At 37.7% G+C, this 22,092-nt stretch overlaps 1 pseudogene; it reads left to right on the top strand.

The window, feature by feature from the left end:
• The window catches only part of LOC122675195, an 87,495-nt pseudogene extending 67,867 nt beyond the window's left edge, over positions 1-19,628 (top strand).
• The last annotated feature ends 2,464 nt before the right edge of the window (positions 19,629-22,092 follow it).

Here is a 22,092-nt window from a genome sequence, read left to right as displayed (position 1 = left end):
ATCACATTTATCTTAATGAGCTCTCACTTTAGTTTGCAATAACATTCCTCAAAAGAGTTGCACATATTTGCTATCTCAGGTTCCTTTTTACCCATACTTTCTTAAGTCCGTTCTCCTCTGGCTTTCACTCCCAGTACTCCAACCAAATTGCTTTTATTACAAGAGCCAATGTTCTCCATACTGTTGAATCCAATGGTCAGTTTCCAGACCTCGTTTTATTTGAGCTACCAGCAACATTTGGTGTATGTGATCATCCCCTATACTGTAATTCATTTCTTTGCTTGGTTTCCAAGATACCACGCTTAATTTTCTTTGCAATTTACTTGCCACTCTTTCTTATACCCTTTTACTGGGTATAATTTCACCATAACCACTTGGTCATAATCATAATAACCTCTTTCCTAAACTAGTACTATGGTTCCCTTCTTGCAACATCTGCATCTATTATTGCCTCTCACACCCCTCATCCCCATTCTTTTTTAAAATACTTTATTAGTGCATAGATTTATTATTTATTTTTCACTGTGCTGGATCTTCATTCCTGCATGTGGGCCTCCTTCAGGTGTGGTGAGTGGGAGCCACTCTCTAGCTGAGGGACTGACGGTGCCCTATTTGTTGCAGAGCTCAGGCTCTAGGGCACAAGCTCAGCGGCTGTGTCACCCAGGTTCAGTTGCTCAGAGGCACGTGGGATCTCAGTTCCCTGATCAGGGGTCAAACCTGTGCCCTCTGCATTGTAAGGTGGATTCTTAACCACTGGACCACCAGGGAAGTCCCTATCTCCATTCTCTTGTCAACACAGCTGCCAGGATGATTCTTTAAAAATCTTAATCAGATCAGTAAAACCCTAGTTAAAACCCTGCAATGGCATCATACATTTAAGAGTTAAAATCTCAACTTCCGTAAGATGGCCTAGTTGGACCTACTTGATCCAGCCTTCCATTATTTTCTTTCTCTTCCTCTTTCCCATAAGTGCTTTGCTGCACTGACCTGCTTGACATTCCTTGAACACAAGATTCTCTCCTGCCTTAGGGTCCTCACAATGCCATAAATGCCAGAAAATGTGGACAGATATTTCTATGGACAACTCTATCATCTTCTTCATGATTTGCTCTAATACTGCTTTTGAAAAAATCAACCTCATCTCAGCTCTCATCTCAAATCTTGCATATCCATGTTCCCTTACCATTATTGACATTTTTCCCATCCATTTGAAAATTACCTTGTGACATACTATGGGCTTCCCTTGTGGCTCAGCTAGTAAAGAATCCGCCTGCAATGTGGGAGACCTGGGTTCGATCCCTGGGTTGGGATGATCCCCTGGAGAAGGGAAAGGCTACCCACTCCAGTATTCTGGCCTGGAGAATTCGACCGGCTGTATAGTCCATGGGGTCACAAAGAACTGGACAGAACTGAGCGACTTTCACTTTCACTTTTGTGACATACTATATTTGGAGAAGGCAATAGCAACCCACTCCGGTACTCTTGCCTGGAAAATCCCATGGACAGAGGAGCCTGTTGGGCTGTAGTCCATGGGGTCGCTGAGAGTCGGACTCGACTGAGCGACTTCACTTTCACTTTTCACTTTCATGCATTGGAGAAGGAAATGACAACCCACTCCAGTATTCTTGCCTGGAGAATTTCAGGGACGGACGAGCCTGGTGGGCTGCCGTCTATGGGGTCGCACAGAGTCAGACACGACTAAAGTGACTTAGCAGCAGCAGCATATACCTATATGCATTGTCCCTTATTAAACTACTAAATTTTAGGTCTGGATTCCCTGGTGGCTCAGATGGTAAAGCATCTGCCTACAATGCGGGAGACCTGAGTTTGATTCCTGGGTCGGGAAGATTCCCCTGGAGAAGGAAATGACAACCCACTCTAGTATTCTTGCCTGGAAAATCCTGTGGATGGAGCAGCCTGGTGGGCTACGGTCCATGGGGTTGCAAAGAGTCAGACATGAATGAGCGACTTAACTTTCACTTTCTTTTTTAAGTGCAGGGTTTTTAACTTTATTTTTTAGTGCAAAAGAAATCCCAAGTGCTTGGGGTATAGTGGTTGCTCCAAAAATAATGAATAAATGGACCAAAAAAAAAAAAAAAACCTCACCAAATAACATCATTTATGTTACACTCCTATGAATCTAATTGCATTATTTAGCATTTCTTGAATTGTTGCATATGTGCATATTTATAATCTACCTCATGATTATTATTAGTGTACTTTATGGTGATGTTTCTTCCTATACTGTGTGAAACCATGCTCAACAGGAAAACCCAGAGATGACTGTTTTCACCAGATAGCTGCATTATATACAAACAAACACATTCTATGATGTATTTGTGGTTCATCTTTTGGGGCTGTTGATGTTGTTTCTCATGGATTTGGGATACACACAGACACACACACATATATGTGCGTTATTGCTAAGTCACTTCAGTTGTGTCTGACTCTTCATAACTCTATGGACTGTAGTGTGCCAGACTCTTCTGTCCATGGGATGCTCCAGGCAAGAATACTGGAGTGGGTTGCCATGCCCTCCTCCAAGGCATCTTCATATATATACGGGCTTCCCAGGTGGTGGTAGTGATAAAGAATCCACTTGCCAATGCAGGAGATGTAAAAGATGCGGGTCAGGAAGATCCCTTGGAAGAGGGATATATATATATATATATATATATATATATAGTTGTGTGCATTTTGACACATGCCTTTTTAATTTGAGAGTCTTGTTGTTCTTTGTCCTATTCTGTACCCAAATTTTCTACAGATTTTTCGTGTCTTTCTTCGGTCGTACACGTAGTGGTCAAGTGTGCACTCTAGAATTATGGTACTAGCTGAAATCCCATTAAAGGAAAGCTGAAATCTTTCCTTTACTGTGTTCTCTTGGAAGCTGTTCAATATCTCTGCACCTAGTTTTTATATCTGATAATTAAAGTGATAATTGCACATCTCATTGGATTTTTGTGAGGATTAAATGAGAACTCTTCTAGTGGGGTTTGGCACATAATAAATGCTAACATTTGGGTCTCTCATATTTCTGCCAGAGTATCAACTTCTTGCTTCTTTCTAACTTATCATACTTTTTTTTTCTCCTCTAAAAACACTTGCACAAAGAAATTTTTGTAAAAACTTTAGTCTTCAGATTTTAAATGGTAGAATTCAGTTTCTGCTTGATCATTTAAAGAAATGTCACATATGCTTTCGTCATGTTATGAGTCACTGACTATACCTCTCACTCTCACTCTTGTTCTCACTCTTTCTCACACCTATACACTCTGTGTTTATCAGGGATGTTTTTTCTTTGTTGCCCATATATTATTTTATCAAAGTAAGTGTTTTCCTCAGGAAGTGTGGCCACAGACCAAAAATTTTACTCTTAGGTGGAGCCCCCCCATTTTAAGTTTTACAACAGACACAAGTCTCTCAATGCTAAACATGGGCACCTTGACCACTCCCGTGGAATATCCCTTGGTGTCCTAGGAAGTTGTGGCTAAAGGCATTATTGTTTAATTATATCATACCCAGTATCATAAGATTAACACTTGTTAGTATAAAGACACATCTCTGCACTGGTTTGGGGATTTCTTCAATCCTCTTTTAAGATTAAGATGATATCAACTCCCGTAGTTCTATGAACTCCCATATCCAAAGTGCAATATTATCAACATGTGCAAAGTTGACAAGTGTTCATCGCCTTACTAATGACCTAAGTATGTTCTCTATAATGAACCAAAATGTTAGAAAATCTTCCTACATTTAGAACTAATATTTAGTACTATTTTTATGCTTAATTCTGTGAGGATGATAAGAATAGCTTTGCAATTTAAAACAATGGTATGCTGGAGCCAGTTTGTGTGCGTTCAAATTTCTTATCTAGATTCTGATATACAAAGTCTAAATATATTCCTCATAAAGCAAATATCTTCTCCACTTTATTGCATATGTTATCCATCACAGTTCTTGTTTGCAAATGACACTGGTTCAAACAGATTTAAGTGCAAAAGCAGTTTTAGTGCAGAATCACTCAGAGTAATGCAGAAAAAACTGGAGAATCAATCTTGGAAAATGGAAAGGAACAAAGAAGGCTTTAAATCACAGCTAAAGTCAAAGCAAAACTTCAGAACCGTTTGGGTAAGGACATCATTTCCACTGTTTCCAAACACTTGTATTTCTGACTTCACCGTAGACGGGGCCAGCACTGGACAATGGGAGCCTTACAGGTTCTATGGCAATTACTACTTCTGCAAATTAGACAGCACCTTTGTTGCTGATTCAGAGTTAATTCTCCACATTCTATTCTGTTTTTCATCAAAGTAGTTCAAAGGCTAGGACTCTGGATTTAATTTGCTAAACAAGAGAGGCTGAGCAAATAAGTATTCTGCTCTTTCCCTGTTCCATAGTTGAAGATGAACTCTACATAGAACCAGATTTCATGAGTGGTTAATTTCTCCATTATGTGAAGGAGTTCAGAATAGGTTACCAAAAATAATGAAGTTAGATTCAATTTCCTCTAGATAGTTTGCCAATAAAATTAGTGTTTAAAAATTGGAGCAAGAGATTATATGTATCCTCACATTCATTGCAGTTATTTGCAGTAGTAAGGTATGGAAACAACCTGTCTATTAATTGATAAATAGATGAATAAAATGTGACACTATATACAATGAAATATTATTCAGTCATAAAAAAGGAAAAACCATTTTTGACAACATGAATGAGCTTTGAGGACATTATACTAAGTGAAATAAGTTGGATAGAGAAGGCAAATATTGTGTGACCTCACATACAGAATGCAAGTGTCAGTCTCATAAAAACAAAGAGTCAACTAGTGATTGCCATGGTCTGGGGGTTTGGGAAAAACCCCCAGATGGTCAAAGGTTACTAACTTCCATTTATAAGTTCTAAGGATTTAATGTCACAGCATGTCACCACAGCATGGTGACTATAATTAACAAAATTGTATGTATTTTTTAAATTTGAAAGAGTGGATGTTAAATGTTCTCACCACACATATAAACACAAGTGGTAATTATGTGAGATAATAGATGTATTAACTTATCAATAATGTTACCAAATGTAAGCTTGTATGCCTGACACACAGGGAGGCCAAACAAACTGAAATGTTGGAGTCTGGAGCAGAGAAAGGTTTATTGAAGTATCATGCAAGGATGTTGGTGGCTTGTGCCCCCCCAAACCTGAACTCTCTGCAGGGTTTCAGCCAAGTATTTTTAAAGGCAAGGTGAGGGAGGGGCATGGTTAGTTGTTACAAACTTCTTGGAGTCAGAATCCTTTGTTCTTGTGGTTATCAGGTAGATCAAGTAAGGATGTTCCTATAAACTTCCAATAAGACAAATACTGTTCTCTGTTTTGCAGCTGTTTATCTCTGTATGAATAGATTCTTAAAGATCAGAGCCTTGAGAATAGGCTATCATGTATCTCTCAGGCTGTAAGCAACATTCTTTTATGAAAGATACAGATCTAGCATGACTAAGCACAGGCAACAGAGCACAAAGGCTAAAGTAGAAGGAACAGTTCTAATACGGGGTCAGACTTGTTCTTCCCTATTACAATAATATTTTATTATGATTACCATAATAATCTTATTATGATAATCATCACAACATATTCATATATCAAATCATCACACTGTATAATTTAAAATTACACATTAATATGTCAATTATATCTCAATGAAAGTGAAGTCGCTCAGTCGTGCCCAACTCTTTGGGACCCCGTGGACTGTAGCCTACCAGGCTCCTCCGTCCATGGGATTTCCCAGGCGAGAATACTGGAGTGGGTTGCCATTTCCTCCTCCAGGGGATCTTCCTGACCCAGGGATCGAACCCGGGTCTCCCGCATTGCAGGCAGACACTTTAATCTCTGAGCCACCAGGGAAGTCCTAAATCTCAATAAAAGCTGAGGAAAAAACCCTTACAGCGGTATTTTTTAATCTGGCTGTAAAGTAATAATTTCCACTATTAAATATTCAAGTACCTGCACTTAGAGAAAACTGCTAACATTTTGATAAACATGGTTTGAATATTTCTCTATGTGTTCATGCAATATGTAATTTTATTACTAACCTGGCATCAGTTTCTTGTAACACGGAGTCCTTTTTGAGGTATGAAATTACTCCTTCCCCATGCAGCTATGTGCCGTAAGAGAGACTGACACAACACTCAACTTCATTTTGGGGTATGAATGGTATAAAGTGACCCAATCTACATTTCCAGGGAATAGTCCAGGAAGGACATATACAATTTTTGTTAGAGTCTGCTTAAGATTCTAAGAAAATTTCTCTTTGATTTTAAGAGAGTGAGCTATTGTAAAACAGATAGATGCAAGAAAGATGAATGTAGCACTGATTGCAATTGGCAGCCATTCTACAACCAAAATAGAAAAAGTTCTAAAATGAAGTTGACAAAGAAGGGAAAATAAAATCACTGAAAAAATCTGAGCCCATGAAAATATTTTAAACTGCTGGATCTAATGAAAGTTGACACTTTGTTACTCCATTGTATGTTATCAAATATATTACCTGTGGTATAATTTAATTTTAGTTAGATTTTTCTACTGTTTGCGGCTCAAAGAGCTTTAAATAGAGCCATACAAAATAAACAGAAAGTCATACAATACAAATGTTCACAACATTTAAACCTTTTAAGCTACTCTCCCCCATCTCAAAATAGATATATTAGCTAACAGATTGATTTAAAAACTCATAGTTCCAACTTTTATGAATTTTAGTAATGCATAGTATAGAAGTATGTTATTTTATTTCAGCATGTCCTTATTAATGAATGTCTAAAATACTTTGTTTTATTTTGTTTTGTTACTATAATTAATGCTGTAGTGGCAAAATCTTGTCATGCCTCTTTGTGCATAATCATCATTATTACATTAACTGTAGTATTCCACTCCAGTGCTCTTGCGGGGAAAATCCCGTGGACAGAGGAGCCTGGTAGGCTGCAGTCCATGGGGTCGCGAAGAGTTGGACATGACTGAGTGACTTCACTTTCACTTTTCACTTTCATGCATTGGAGAAGGAAATGGCAACCCACTCCAGTGTTCTTGCCTGGAGAATCCCAGGGATGGGGTCGCACAGAGTCGGACACGACTGAAGTGACTTAGCAGCAGCAGTATGCATGTGTGCTCACTTCGTGTCTGACCTTTTGTGACCCAGCATAGCCCTCCAGGCTCCTCTATCCATGGGATTCTTCAGACAAGGATACTGGAGTGGGTTGCCATGCCCTTCTCTAGGAGATCTTCCCAATCCAGAAATAGAACCTGCTCTCTGATGGCCTCTGCATTGGCAGGTGGGTTCTTTACCACTACCACCACCTGGGAGGTCTATTAACTGGAGAGTGATTGCTAAAAGTATTACATGTAGATCAACTAATATACATATTTTCAGTGTTAAAATTGATAGCAATATTGCCCTCCAGAAATTTACAATGACTCATATTCATGTATTTGTAAAAATATTTATTTCTCTATATCCTTATCAGATTTGGGACTGAAAAGTTTGTTAGGCATTCCAATCTAAGTGGATAAAAATATATTATTATTTCAGTTTTTAATTCTTTCCTTGCTTGTACAAGCCTATGTGATTTTTTTTATGTTTGGTTATCATTGTTACTTCTTTTATAAAATGCTTGTATATGCCTTTACCCATATACTCTTTGGGGTGTTCATCTTGTTTCTTGTTGCTCTGTAGGTGATCAATGTATATTTGTTATTTTAACATTTTATTTCAGGACTTGAAAACATTTTCTTTTGTATATAAATGTGTTTATTGCAACTTTACATATATTCGTTTTGATATAACCAAATCTATTTATCTTTCATTTATGGTTTTTAGTTACTCTCTTGCTTAATTTATTAAATTTTCTTCCTCTAAATTGTGATTCTCAACTGTTTTCAGCCTCAAAAGGGATTGAAAATGTTCTGTCATCTCAATGCAAATCTAAAGAACACTAAAAAAGTAAATGTTAATTACCAAAGTTAAACAGGATATATTGTTAACTGTGTTTTATGCAGTTTTAAGTGAACTGTCAATGGAGTGGTGACTCATGTTTATAAAATCATGATTAATTCATTCCATAATTAAGAAAACAGCACTCATCATGGCTTTTGATTTGTAATTCTTTAGTATATAGTGTTAGTTCATTTTAAAGTATATAAAGTTTATTATAGGAAAATATGGAGTAAATTTATAATTGTGGAAAAATAAGAGTATTAATATATACTGTACATAAAATATGTTCAAAGTAAATAATTATCAACTGCAAATCAGAGTAACATAGTATCATCTTCACTTTTGTTTGAAGTCTTAGATGCATATTCTATTATATTTCTTTATGGCCTTAACATAATTCTTACTAGTACATATATTTCTGTCTCTTAAAGAATTATTTGCCACAAGTTTATATAATTAATCTTGACAGTCATAATCTTGTCACAATCTTGACAGTCATAAAGGTGTATTAATAAAAAAGACTTGTGAGCTCTCAATTATCATTTGTAGTTACATGATATTTTCTTGCAAAAAAAGAATACAAAAAAGAATAAATTATTCAAGGTTATTTAAATTTATTTTAATAATCATTTGATCTCTTCTCAAATGCATGCTTATCTCCAGTGTATAGTGTATGTTTAATAATTGTCTGTTAAATAAGTGGAAGTGAGTCATCTAAGTAACATATTAAATGAAAATAAGACATTAATCTAATAAATTTACTCTATGCAATGAGAGCCATTTTAAACACTAATTATGTGGAATCAATGGGGCGATACCCCCAATGTGAATGAGATATCTTTAAAATATGCTAGCTATTGTCCTAATTTCAAGATCGCCTCTATCACAGGTTCTCCAAAGCTTTATTATATATGCATACACACACTACAGTATTATAGAATTTTTTGACCTTTTTTTGCCTTTGGTTCACTTTTTCTTATTTTTTTTTTTTTAAGAAGACACAGTGCTGATACCTCTTCTGCTTCTTTGTTTTATTCTCTCATGCCCTATTCTCTACTTATCCTATTATTATTATCTCTTACTGATGACATCACTTCGACATTTAATTTTCTACTAATTCCAACTTCTCCTTTGACAAGGGCAACTGTCTATGTATTCCACATTCTTACTGTCTTTTATGTGCTGAATATTGCTTTATTTTCATGAGGTCAAAGCATAAAGATGGGACTTGAGTTTCAGCTATGACATGTAAACAGCTTAGAAGTCCTGAGGGCACAAGGTAAAAGCTAAACAAGTTGAAAAATCAATGTTTTTCTTAGACTTATCAGAAAATTGAGATTGTGAACCACATCACTACCTTAAAATCTGGAGAGACAGGCTACTATAGAGAAACACAGCTAACCCGAAAGAGAAGCTGCCAGAGCCATAAACTGGTAGAACACTTAAATGATAATTTTGATGAATTATTGGAGGCCAAGTTTGGACTCGTGAGAGTGGAAAACCCCTGAAGAGATTCAGTCTTGGAGGGGGATCTCATATTTTGGGAGGATTTTGCTCCAGGAATCCAGAAAGAAGTTCCTCACATTGAGCAGTTAAGAAAACTTCCCTCCTGATTGGCAAGGGGTAAAGCAACCATTGTGAAATATGCCAAGTGTACACTGTATAAGTCCTTCTCTCCAGTGAAAATACTTGACCAGAGAGCCTTGTTCTACATAGGCGGGGTATAATTACCTAGTACAAATATTGACTAACCTTTCAACCTCACATAAGTGGGAGAGAAAAAAAAGATAAACACTTGTGAAGGTCACAGTCAAGCTACACAGGCCTACTAAAGGATTAATATTTAATCAAAAGATGATAGAAAAATTACCTTCTCAATTGCTTACCACAGCTTGAGCAAGGCTTCAAAGTAATAACAGGGAATTATCACTGGAAATGATGCAAAGCATATGCAATCTTTAGGAAAATGTTTTCAGGGAAACACAAAGTCAACAAGCTTAATTAATAAGAAATATTTAATCCTTGTTCATGTACTCCAATTAGCCTAGGAAATGGGATTTTTGGGGGAGTATGAAAATGCATTTATATTCTTGAAGACATTATCTGAAGCTTTGAAGTTAAAATTAGGAGATTCTTCCATCATAGTAACATAGTGGTACTCACGTCTGTGATTTTAGCCACTTAAGAATTTGCAGCTTTGTTTGATGAACTATACACTCTCTCACAGTTACAAAATTACATTAAATATATATATATTTAACATATATATATTAAATGTATGTCTGTGTATAAAATAGAATAAGAAACAATGACAAAATTAGGTTTTTAGGGTTTATGGCATACAAATCAGGGGAAGAAAAGACAAAGCTTTCAGACTATAAACTAAAATTTAAAATTGCTCTTCTAATAAATGAGGTATGAAAATCAAGAATACATGTATTAATAGAATACACGCTTTAAGATTTATGCAGATCTTATACTGTACATAAAATTATATAAAGTAGTTTTATTATTTTTAGCAATAAAAATATTACTTTTTTGCTTTGAATTATGCATGCTACCCTTTTACCTTCTGAATATATCCCATTTTGAACTAATATATTGTTGTAAATAATAAATTCCATGGCAGAAAATTCCTAGGAATTTCAGAAGATGATACAATCCCAAATATTTTAACCAGTTAATTCATCCCTAAATTTACTCTTTACTAGAATGTTATTACTTTTTTTAACAAAAATGTATATTTGAGGCATGATGGTGTAAATGGGCACTGCACACCAACTGAATAAAATATCCCTGTGCTTGTACTTAGAGACTCAGAAAAATCTTTGTGTAATTCAAGTTTATTATTTATAGAAATCAACTCTAGTTACCCTAGTAGCAATGAATTTAAAACATAGCTCAAATATTTTTACAGCTCAAATAATGGTTCAGAAATGAGCAGGAATCCAATATGGCCAGATAGGCTGATCCACACCAAATCACACTAAAATAAGTGTCAGGTTGGAATGCCATCATCACTGCAGCTGATGAGCAAGGCCCACTGTTGGCATTACTTCCACTGAACCTGTATGCTGTCATCACTATTTCTGGTTTGGTTGGCACAGCTGCTACTGGGCATTGGGAGCTCCTGATGATTAAATGAGCATTAAGTCCCAAATTCTTTGCATCAGTCTTTACAAACTGAATTCGGAAAGATAGGATTATGTATGACTCAACACTGTGCCTCCATCTCTCACTCCACATTTAGTCTTCTGAAAATCTGTTGCCTTTTAAGATAAATGCATCATATGGCCACCTTTCACTATGTCCACTATATCCCAAGCCAAGTATGCAGTGATCTTTTAGTCTGCGTGCGAGAGTGCTAAGTCCCTTAAGTTGTGTCCGGCTCTGCGACTCTATGGATGGTAGCCGGCCAGGTTCCTCTGTCCATGGTATTCTCTAGGTCAAAATATTGGAGTGGGTTGCCATACCCTCCTCCAGGGTATGACATGGAATTTTCCATGGAAAATTCCAGGGGATTTTCCATGGAACCAGGGATCCAGCCTACATCTGTTATGTCTCCTCCATTGGCAGAATAATAATATGGTTTGATTTATGATTTAAAAAGATCACACTGGATACACCCTTCCTAGCTGGCACTAGCGCCACCTAGGAAGCCAGATTACCATAGATTTCTTAAATGCCTGTTTTCACACTACTCTGTCCTCAAGGGTGTATCCAGTGTGATCTTTTTAAATCATAAATCAAACCATGTCATTCCTCTGCATAGAATTCTCCAGTGTCTTCCTATTTCACTCAGAAGAAACTCCAAATAAGCAAAACTCATTGAATGGCTAAATGCAAACACTTGAGTAATTGGACTTCCTGTTAATTCCTCACCTTGATTCAGTCCTCCTGGCCCTCATTGATCCTGCATAAAGGCAGATGTGCTCCATCTTAGAGCCTCTCACTTGCTAGTTCATCTGAAGAAAGGCTCTTCTTCAGATACCCACATGACTAACTCCGTCTTCTTTCTCAAGTCACTACTGACTTCCCATTTCCAAACGCAGTCTGCCCTCTCTCCCTGGCATTCCCAATCCACTCAACCCAACTCTATTTTATCCCAAAGAAAACTTCAATTAGCAATTTACTCTATGTATTTTGCTATTGTTTTTCCCCCCTCATTCTTTTTATTTTCACTTAAAATATATATTTTTTATCATAAATATATATATTTATCATAAATTTATATATTTTATCATATATTTATATATGATATATATCATATTTTATCATATATATTTATATTACATATAAATATGTTTATATATTTTATTATAAATATATTTTTATCATAGATATATATATTTATCATAAATATATTTATTTTTAATTGGAGGATAATTGTTTTACAATATTATGTTAGTTTCTGCCATACATCAACATGAATTAGCCAAGGGTATATATATATATATATATATATATTCCACACCCTCTTGAACCTCCCTCCCACCCCTTTTGGTTGTCACAGAATACTGGGGGTTTGTTTCCTGTGTCATAAGGCAAATTCCCATTGGCTATAAGAAAATAACCTATGCTAGGGTAGGTGTTGAGGAAGAGGGAGGGATGAATAAGCAGATCATAGATGATTTTTAGGGCAGTGAAACTCTTCTGTATAATGGTGAATCCGTGTCATTATGTATTTGTCAAAACCAATGGAAAATGTAGCACTAAGAATAAACCCTAATGTAAAGTATGGAGTTTAGGTGACACTGATGTGTCAATATAGGTCCATCAAGTGTAATGAATGTGCCACCTGATGTGGGATTGCTAGTGGCAGAAACTGGGTGTGGGGTCAGTGGGTATATGGTAGCACTGTATTTCCTGCCTAATTTTCCCGTGAACTGGAAGCTATGCTAAAAATAGTTTATTAGAAAACCCTTTAAATTAGAAAAAAATAATTATAACTGAAAATAGATTAGTATCCAGAATACATCGAGTTTCTAAATGTAAATAAAAAAGTTAGGACAAGATATAAAAAAATCTTCAAGCAAGAAAATATGAGTGGATATAAAAATATGCTATATTGCAAGAAGAAAATGTGAATCAAAATCATGTCCTCTAAAATGAATTTTTGTGTAATTCGTATACATTGAAAATAACATTCTTAATCATTACAGTCATTAATTGAAAATATATGGAACATTGGGACCTAGTTTATAATTCTGGTGATGTTTAAAATGACACATCTGTTTGATATAACAATGTGACAGTATCTGAAGTGTTACTTTACAGGCTGTCTTTAAAGTCCTTGAAGTAATGTTTCCTAAATATTTAACACCAAGAAATCTATTTCAAATAAACTGGTGGGAATTGAAATAGGAGGCAAATCTTCAGATGGTAGATTTATAGTATCAAATGTTGACACCAGTTAAATGAAACTGCACTTTCCCAAGAGGACAGCTGGCATCTTCCTGCCATGGGCATCAGAAGGACCACTGATTGTTTACAGTTTCTATGGCCCATTTAAGTGTAAAATAGTGAAATGCTGCTGTCTCCCCAGAGTTGAGGATTTACTACCTGGGTCCTATGGAAGTATTAAGTAGAAGTAAGGGTCTGTAGTAAGAATCACTTTAGTAATAGTCTTCTGGTCTTTAGACTTTCACATTCTGTAATGCTTACCTGTAACAATGAATATGGCGTTGCCAATCCAACCTGATGTCATCGTTGCCCTGAATTTCCTGCGGGTATGGTTCCACCTTGGGTTTCACTGGCAACTGGCACGTGCTGGGCCAGAACACTGGACTTTCACGACTATTCTGACTTCTATGGTGTCCACACAAATGCATTTAAATACACATGTAACTGGCTAATTACTATGAAGTGTAACTTCCACTTAATAAAAGTTTTTGTGTATCTGGGGTCGCAAAGAGGAGTCGGAAAAAATTGAGCAATCAACACACATATATGTAAAATATACATACAAATATATTTTTCAATTATACAATCAAAAATAATGTGTAGTTAAAAAAGATAACTTTTGGGAGGCTGCCCTGTATTTCAGTCCTCAGGGCCATGGACAATTAGAATGAACCTACAAGATTCTTTAAGGCAGAACCTTTTGATGACTATCCTAAGTCTGAAACCTATCTTGGCAACCATACTCACTCTGGAGCTTTGTGTCTCTCCTTGATCTTTAACCTCCTTGGGGTCATTTCACTCTTTTAGTTGTAGTTGAATTCAGTCCATTTCAACCACAGAAAATTCTACTAACATCTCTGTGTGTGTGTGTGTTAGTTGCTCAGCCATGTCTGACTCTTTGTGACCTCATGGACTATAGCCCACCAGGCTCCTCTGTCCATGGAATTTTACAGGCAAGAATACTGGAGTGGGTAGCCATTCCCTTCTCCAGGGGATCTTCCTAACCCAGGGATCAAACCCAGGTCTCCTGCATTGCAGGAGGGTTCTTTACCATCTGAGCCACCAGGGAAGCCCCACTAACCTCTATAATCTATACAAAATTGCCACAAAATTGCTTGTCAAACATAGTGACACACCTCCCCAAAGTATATCCTTTGTCCTTGGTGGAAAGAACGTCTTCTGGGTCCTTTCAGGGGATCTTTAGGATGTGGATGGTCCATGCCAAATTCACTGCAGCAATTTTATTTATGTCAAAATTGTTTTAATTTATTCCTCCACATAGTACTTGGATTTGCTGGCATTTTCATTCGTCATCAGCTATCAGTGTCACCTGATCAATTATGTGGCCCACTTACAGCTGTAATGCTACCAGAGTGAATCTAGAAACTCTAGCATATAGATTGATATTAATTCAGTCAGTCTGAATTAATTATGCACTCAGAATATCTATCTATAGTCCCCAGTATTTCTGTAATATAAACACTAATCTAAATTGTGAAAATGAAGCACTGAAAATCTTTTGGTGTAATGCTTCTTTTCAAGGTTGTCTTTAACTGAAAATCCCCAGAGGATTTTAAACTGTTACCTAAATCAATGTTTCTCAATATTGGCTAAATTTCAAAATCAGCTGGGGAGATTGAAGATTCTTAATGTCCAAGTCATTCCCAAACTAATTGCATTCGTATTCCTGGAGAGGAATTCTGGCATCAGGACTTTTGAAAGCTCCCTGGGCAATTTCACTGCATAGACAAGGTTGAGAAATATTGCTTTTTGTCACCGAACAAAACGAAACTTGCCCATGCACATTAAGGCCAATCTACTGACTCTGGGTTGTGGTGAAGGAAAGTGCAGCCTTTACTACATGGTGCCAAGCAAGAAGTCCAAGTAGCTAGTGCTTAAAAGGTCTGAACTCCCTGAAGGCTTTCAGGGAAAGAGTCTTAAAGATAGGATGAAGGAGGTGGGTTTGTATGGTACATGATCAGCTCAGGGAAGCTCTTCTGATTGATTGGTGGTGAGGTAATTGGGAGTCAGCATCACTAGCCTTCTAGATCTAACTGGTCTGGAGTCTACATGCTTGTGCCAGCATACAGTTAACTTCTTCCACCTGGTGGGAGTTTCAGTATCTGCAAAACTGCTCAAAGGATGTGGCTCAGAATATTGTCTATAGCCCTTGAGGAGATCTAGGATTCTATTTAATGGCTAAGCCATTATTATTTTGTCTTGTTTGACTGTTTGTATTGTCTTTGACTGCTTGACTTGACTTTCTGTATTTTCTCATTGTCTTGTTAAATTTACACTTTGGAATTCAGGGAAAGCCTAGGAGGCTAAGGTTTTTCTATAGATAGGAGGCAAGCAGAAGACATGAGGGAGAGAGGTCTGTTCTGGGAAGACCCCATAAGGGTCCTGCTCAGTTACACTTATAAAAAACAGCGATAAATGTCAGATACAGAGGCTGAATGTTGGCCATCCAAAAGATATGTCCAGGTTCTGATCTCCATGACCTATGTCTATTAATTACCTTATATGATGAAAAGACTGAATACTGTCTTATATGGCAAAAGAAGTGATTAACATCTTAAGAAGGTTTTCCTAAATTATCTGGGTGGGTCCAAAAAGGAATCATCTGTATCTGTGTAAAAGCAAGGAAGAGGGAGTTTAGGGACAGACACACAGAGGAGAGGATATTTACAGAGAAGATGCAGTGAAGATGGAGGCAGAGATTGGGATGATGCAGCTACAAGCCTAGAATGGCTGGCTACCACTAAAAGCTAAGAAAAAGCATCCAGTGGATTCTTCCTCATAACCCTTGAAGGGAGTGTGGCTTCACCTTGATTTCAGACTTCTGGCTTCCAGAACAGTAATAGAATAAATTTGTTATTTTTTTAAGCTGCCAAATTTGTGGCTATTTGGTAAGTAGCCATATGAAAACTGATACAAGGGAGAATAAAAAGCAAATTTCTTTTTCAAGGAAATGTCCACGTGTTTAAGGCAGAGCAGATATAGTCTTAGATAATGGCTGACAGGAAACACACATAGCACATACCTGGTACCTGGTACTGTTCTGTGTATTTGCTGTGAAAAGGAACAAAGGCACTCAGCAGTAGAACATACGTACATTCTGATCCTGAACAACTTAGAGGTTAGGGGTACCAACTCTCTGTGCAGTCAAAAATCTGTAGAAATTTCCAGTCGACCATCTATATTCGAGGTTCTGCATCTGGGGATCTAACCAGCTGTGAATCATGTAGTACTGAGTACGTATTTATTGAAAAAAAATCTAAATATAAGTGGACGCACACAGTTCAAACCTGTGTTGTCCAAGTGTCAACTGTATGCATAAGTGTAGAGACAGAGCCAGCAGAATGAGAATCTCTCCATCCTTTTAGCATTGAGATATAGTTTGACTTATGAACAGCTGAACCACGAGGGATCCTCCAGAAGACAAACTCTAGGCATGGCAAAGAAACTAAGAACATACAGCCCACCATGTAACAATGCATACTTCCTGGTTCAGGAAATAATCTTCTGTAGCTTGAGGAACTCAAGTAGAGAGTTTGCAAATCAAATGTTGATGCAATCAGCCAGAGGCCCTGTTGAAGTAGCTTTTTGCTAAATGATCAAAAGAAGGGAAAGAATAAGCCTCCTCAGGTCATCAGAGTTTCTCTAGCAATTTGCATATTTGAAATTGATTAAATTCTTTCAACAACCATATTTTATAGGCACTATTATCCTTATTTGGACATTAGGAAATTAGTCTCAGAGTACTTGCTCAATTAAAATGCCAATGGAAAAGTTGAGATTTGAGCACAGTAGGCTGGCTTTCCTACCTGTGCTTCTGCCCACATAGCTACATCTTAGTGAGCGGGACTCTGAGGTTTCAATGTGTCAGATTTAGTAAGTCAGGGTCACCTTCCTGGACAGGTGACCCATTCAGTTACACGGGACTCTGAACTTAAAATAGTCCTGTGATTGGCTTAATTCATCTTGAACTCTTAATTTTAAACAAATATAGCCCTTAAACAATGGCCTATACATTTTGCAATGGGTTCTCCAAATTACATAGCCAGTATTGCTCTAAGTTTTAGAATTCTCCTGAATAGTTTAGTTCTATTCTTGGGTTTTCATTCCTTACTTTACAAAGTGCTTATGTGCACATGACATTAAAAACTATATTTCAGAGTTTCTAAATGCATACTTTAACATCATTATATTTATTGCTGATTTTCAGACGTGCCTTTCAAAAAATGGCATCATATGTTCCTTGTTCTGGTGGCAGTTCTGAGTAGCTGTGACCTATACTTGTGCAAAGATAATCATTGCTTTCCACATTGCCATTAAGTCAAGTTAGCTACATTAACAACACATGTTGTGTTTAATTATCACTCAAAATGTCTTCAAAAAGATTGTCACACTTTTTACAAAATTCTGTGAATCATCACTAGACTCTGTTATAGAGCAAATTTTAGTGTATTTGACCTCACTGCAATAAGAGAAAGCACACCTTGATAGTCTTAGAATTAAATTAGTAGCATGAAATCAGAAGTAGGATCTTTATAAGGATTTGGGGGATTCTGAGCTCAAGTTGTCTAAGGTGGCTCTTTTAAGGTGGAGAACCAAAGGGCCTAAGCAAAAATATGTGAGCTTTTGTCCCATTCCTTTACTGTTTGGGAGTTTCCTAAAGCAACATGCACAAGTCATTTATGGGTTGACAAATTTATCTTTCCTGAAACAAGCTACAGTATCATGGGCTACAGGTTTTGTTTTTAAAGCTACAGTTTACTGTGTTCACAGGAAATGTACAGTTTCTACTAATGGGAGTAATACTACAATTCCACATTTTGTTACAGAGCAAAAGTCGCCACAGAAAGGAAACAGCCCAAGAGCACAAAAAGCTGTGCAAAATTTTGACACCAAGTTGGGAACAGCATAGCCTGTGAAACTAGATACAATGTAACTGGAGGCAGAAGAAATTGCCAATTTCTTTTAGAAGAGGATTTTTTTTTTTTAAACAAGTTAGTGAAACGGTTTTCTGTTTCAGGCCAATCTATTGTTCAACTTTTGACAGCTTGCCAGGAAATTTGCATTTTGGAGAGAGCTGTTTAATTTACATGTGCTTCAACTCAGTGAATGAAGAAGAGTTTATTTTATTTAGAATGGACCAGCATAAAAATTTGGCAGGTGTCAGAAACTTGGAAGAATACCCCAGAAGCTATAACAGAACTTTTGTAAAAAACAAATGCTGTACCATCAACAATATTGGGGACACAATGATAAAACTGCATGAGAAAACCAACATATCAATGACTCCAAATTGAAAAGAAATTAAAAAATTCAGACATTGAATTTAAGACCACTTTGGTTATACCTTACCTAGTTTATTCCATAAGAGTTTCCTTTATGGACTATGCATTAGGTACTCAGTCCTATAGGACTCTACAGCCCTGCGGACTGTAGCCCACCAGGCTCCTCTGTCCTTGGAATTCTCCAGGCAAGAATAATGGAGTGGGTTGCCATTTCCTCCTCCAGAGGATCTTCCAAACCCAGGGATTCAACCCTGGTCTCCTGTAGACAGGCAGATTCCTTATCATCTGAGTCACCAGGGAAGCCCATTTTATGGACTATAAGAGTGACCAATTCATGATAAAATAGTTTACATAAAAACCTTGTCTTGGTTAATTTTTTGTTTTATTATTCTAAATCTTACTGCAGCTTCTCACAGCAGAAGTGAGTTTGCAATGCCAGGGTCACATAGGGATTCTCACAGTGGGGCTCCAGGAACCAGGGCATACGGGAAGGAAATAAGTGCCACTGCAGAAGACCAGAACTTCTGGCCAGGAGGTTCTTGGAGAAAAGGATGCCAGGGAGGACGGGTCAGGGCAGCACGTTTGACCACCTTAAGACTGGCTCTCGGTGCACGTTGCTGCAGTGACCCTCCGCACTCCGAACCTGGTAGGTGACGTTAGCTATGAAGGGGCAGGGGAGGCCCAGGGGCTGCAGCAGAGAACCCACTTTCTCCAGGCAGCAGCAGCCACGGATGCTGTGTGTAGGAAAGCCTTGCGGATGCTCAGGTGCTTCCTTAGCACTAGCTGTTCACCCTGTTTGGGAAAAACGCTTCGCCCTTGAGGGTCCGTCTGAAGTCCCCCACGAGCCTGAAGAGCCGCGGCATGCTGATGATGTCTCGCTAGGTCAAGACCAGATCTCGCTTCAGCACCTCTTGGTTCCAGTTGATGCAGCTGTCTGCATATGAATTCTGTTCTCTCAATTTCTTGTTTGACAGAATATTCTTTTTTTTCTTCTTCTTCTTCTTTTTTTGCGTTTTTTCCCCCGCCTTAAAAAGCAGAGCTTCCCGGTGGTCCTCCTTCAGGTGTTTCCGCAACAGTTGGTGAGCAGAGGCTGGAAGCTCTTCTTTGGTTCAGGAACCGAGCTCATGCATCACGTGACCTGTATACAGCCAAGAGGCAGAACGTTTTACGGAGGTCTGCAAGTCCGCAGGTCTGAGGATCTTCATGGTTCCAATGTTCCACTAATTGTTGGTTCCGAGAGAATTCTGTCCGGGAGATCTTTCTTCTCCTGGACAGTAACCAGAGGTCTCATTCCTGGGCTTTCAAAGGAGTTGAGGTCGGTAATCTGTTTCTTTTTTTTTTTTTTTCATAGGAATACCAAAAATAATGCCACATTACTTTAATAATTATTAGTGTGTTCAGTTTGATGAATCAGGGCAGCGATTCAAAAAAAAACAGGATCAAACTTTATCTACTTTCTTTATGCTGAGGCTATCGGAGATAAGATATTCTTTAACAATGTCATAGAAAGTTCCTGGGTGGCTAAATATACTTTTCAGTTCAGTTCAGTCACTCAATCCTGTCCAACTCTTTGCGACCCCATGGACTGCAGCACACCAGGCCTCCCTGTCCATCACCAACTCCCGGACTATACTCAAACTCATGTCCATTGAATCAACGATGCCATCCAACTATCTCATTCTCTGTCACCCCTTTCTCCTCCCGCCTTCAATCTTTCCCAGTATCAGGGTCTTTTCAAATGAGTCAGTTCTTTGCATCAGGTGACTAATGTATTGGAGTTTTGGCTTCAACATCAGCCCTTCCAATGAATATTCAGGACTGATTTCCTTTACAATAGACTGGTTGGATCCCCTTGTGGTCCAAGGGACTCTCAAGAGTCTTCTCCAACACCACAGTTCAAAAGCATCAATTCTTTGGCACTCAGCTTTCTTTATAGTCCAACTGTCACATCCATAAATGGCAACTGGTAAAAACATAGCTTTGACTGAGACCTCTGTTGGCAAAGTAATGCCTCTGCTTTTTAATAAGCTGTCTAGGTTGGTCATAACTTTTCTTCCAAGGAGTAAGCATCTTTTAATTTCATGGCTGCAGCCACCATCTGCAGTGATTTTGGAGCCCCCAAAAATAAAGTCTGACACTGTTTCCACTGTTTCCCCATCTATTTGCCATGAAGTGATGGGACCAGATGCCATGATCTTATTTTTCTGAATGTTGAGCTCTAAGCCCACTTTTTCACTCTCCTCTTTCACTTTCATCAAGAGGCTCTTTAGTTCTTCACTTTCTGCCATAATTGTGGTGTCATCTGCACATCTAAGGTTGTTAATGTTTCTCCTCGCAATCTTGATTCCAGCTTGTGCTTCATCCAGCCCAGCATTTCTCATAAGGTACTCTGCATTTAAGTTAAATAAGCAGGGTGACAATATACAGCCTTGACATACTCCTTTCCTGATTTGGAATCAGTCTGTTGTTCCATGTCCAGTTCTAATTGTTGCTTCTTGACCAGCATGCATATTTCTCAGGAGGCAGGTCAGGTGGTCTGGTATTCTCATCTCTTGAAAAATTTTCCACAGTTTATTGTTACCCACACAGTCAAAGACTTTGGCATACTCAACAAAGCAGACATAGATGTTCTTCTGGAACTCTGTTGCTTTTTTGATGATCCAAAGGATGTTGGCAGTTTGATCTCTGGTTTCTCTGCCTTTTCTAAATCCAGTTTGAACTTCTGGAAGTTTATGGTTCACATATTGTTAAAGCATGGCTTCGAAAACTTTGAGCATTATTTTGTTAGTATGTGATATGAGTGCAATTATGTGGTAGTTTGAGCATTCTTTGGCATTGCCCTTCTTTAGGATTAGAATGAAAACTGACCTTTTCCAGTCCTGTGGCCACTGCTGAGTTTTCCAAATTTGCTGGCATATTGAGTGCAGCACTTTCACAGCATCATCTTTTAAGATTTGAAATATCTCAACTGGAATTCCATCACCTCCACTAGCTTTGTTTGTAGTGATGCTTCCTTAAGGCCCACTTGACTTCACATTCCAGGATGTCTGGCCCTAGGTGAGTGGTCATACCATCATGATTATCTGGATCATGAAGATCTTTTCTGTATAGTTCTTCTGTGAATTCTGGCCACCTCTTCTTAATATCTTCTGCTTCTGTTAGGTTCATACTATTCTGTCCATTATTGTGCCCATCTTTGCATGAAAATTTCCCTTGGTATCTCTAATTTTCTTGAAGAGATCTCTAGTCTTTCCAAATCTATTATTTTCCTCTATTTTTTTTTTTTTTTCGCACTGATCACTGTGGAAAGCTTTCTTTCTTTCTTTTTTAAAACTTATTTATTTATTTTACTTTAAAACATTGTATTGGTTTTGCCATACATTGACTTGAATCCACCATGGGTGTATA

This window comes from Cervus elaphus, chromosome 19 (genome assembly GCF_910594005.1).
Source record: "Cervus elaphus chromosome 19, mCerEla1.1, whole genome shotgun sequence".
Taxonomy (NCBI): Eukaryota; Metazoa; Chordata; class Mammalia; order Artiodactyla; family Cervidae; genus Cervus; species Cervus elaphus.
Note: the sequence above shows the minus strand (reverse complement) of the source record. Positions and strands in the feature narration are given on the sequence as shown.